This window comes from Cherax quadricarinatus, chromosome 29, assembly GCF_038502225.1.
Source record: "Cherax quadricarinatus isolate ZL_2023a chromosome 29, ASM3850222v1, whole genome shotgun sequence".
In the NCBI taxonomy this organism is placed as follows: domain Eukaryota; kingdom Metazoa; phylum Arthropoda; class Malacostraca; order Decapoda; family Parastacidae; genus Cherax; species Cherax quadricarinatus.
Window position 1 is genome coordinate 38,543,690 of NC_091320.1, and position 1,607 is coordinate 38,545,296.

The following is a 1,607-nucleotide window of genomic DNA, read 5'->3' on the forward strand; positions in this document are numbered from 1 at the left end:
TCTACACCTCTGCATATATATATGTATATATACAAACACTGATCTCTGGCTGAAGGAGACTCGAACCTACGAACCTTGGAACAAGGTACGCAGTGCTTTACCAATCTACCCACACTCCATGGACCAATACCTTGGAGTCCAGCTTGCGCTAGACTTTGATCCAAGGCAGCCAAGGTATTGGTCCAGTGTGGGTAGATTGGTAAAACACTGCGTACCTTGTTCCAAGGTTCGTAGGTTCGAGTCTCCTTCAGCTAGAGATCAGTGTTTGTATATATTTCGCCTGCTCTTGCGAATTCCTTGCACGGGACCATACAATCATTTAGTCAAGGGGTCGAATTCATGCAGCTTTGGCCTGCCTCATGGTAGGCGAAAAGTATTGTGTGGCCCCGTGGATTAAGGCGTCATGAGTTTTCGCCCACCATGAAGCAGGCCAAAGCGGCATGGGTTCGACTCCTTGACTAGTCGCAGTGTTGTTATTGATAAATACCACTTGTTCGTGGATGCAATATATATATATATATATATATATATATATATATATATATATATATATATATATATATATATATATATATATATACATATAATTTCAACAAGTCGGCCGTCTCCCACCTAGGCAGGGTGATCCGAAAAGAAAATCCCCAAAACGAATATACTTTCATGATCATTCAATACTTTCACCTCACTCATACATAATCACTGTTTTTGCATATATATATATATATATATATATATATATATATATATATATATATATATATATATATATATATATATATATATATTATTCTTTCTTTCTTTCAACACATCGGCCGTATCCCACCAAGGCAGGGTGGCCCAAAAGGAAAAACGAAAGTTTCTCCTTTTACATTTAGTAATATATACAGGAGAAGAGGTTACTAGCCCCTTGCTCCCGGCATTTTAGTCGCCTCTTACAACACGCATGGCTTACGGAGGAAGAATTTTATTCCACTTCCCCATGGAGATAAGAAGAAATAAACAAGAATAAGAACTAGAAAGAAAATAGAAGAAAACCCAGAGGGATGTGTGTATATATATATGCCTGTACATGTATGTGTAGTGTGACCTAAGTGTAAGTAGAAGTAGCAAGACGTACCTGAAACCTTGCATATTTATGAGACAGAAAAATGGACACCAGCAATCCTACCATCATGTAAAACAATTACAAGCTTTCGTTTTACATTCACTTGGCAGGACGGTAGTACCTCCCTGGGCGGTTGCTGTCTGCCAATCTACACCACTGTGAAAGAGTAGTGAAATTCCAAGCGCTTTCGTGACGACTCACATTGTCAAGGAACTATGAAAGTAATAAATCAAAGGAAGGCAATTAAAGGGCTTAGACTACACCACACAGTCAACCCCCACAACAAAGAAACACCTGACGTGCGACAATACCGGACTCATAAGAAAAGAGGAACACTGCATCAGGTCCGCTGGTCCAACTAGACAGGTCCTCACGACATCCCACTAACAAAATATTCTACCCAAGAAATAAGGTTTATTATTTGTCCAATGTATTATTAAACTCTAACCAAATTTTATTAATTATAAATGAGTCTAATTTATTTAAACCTAAGGAAATATTC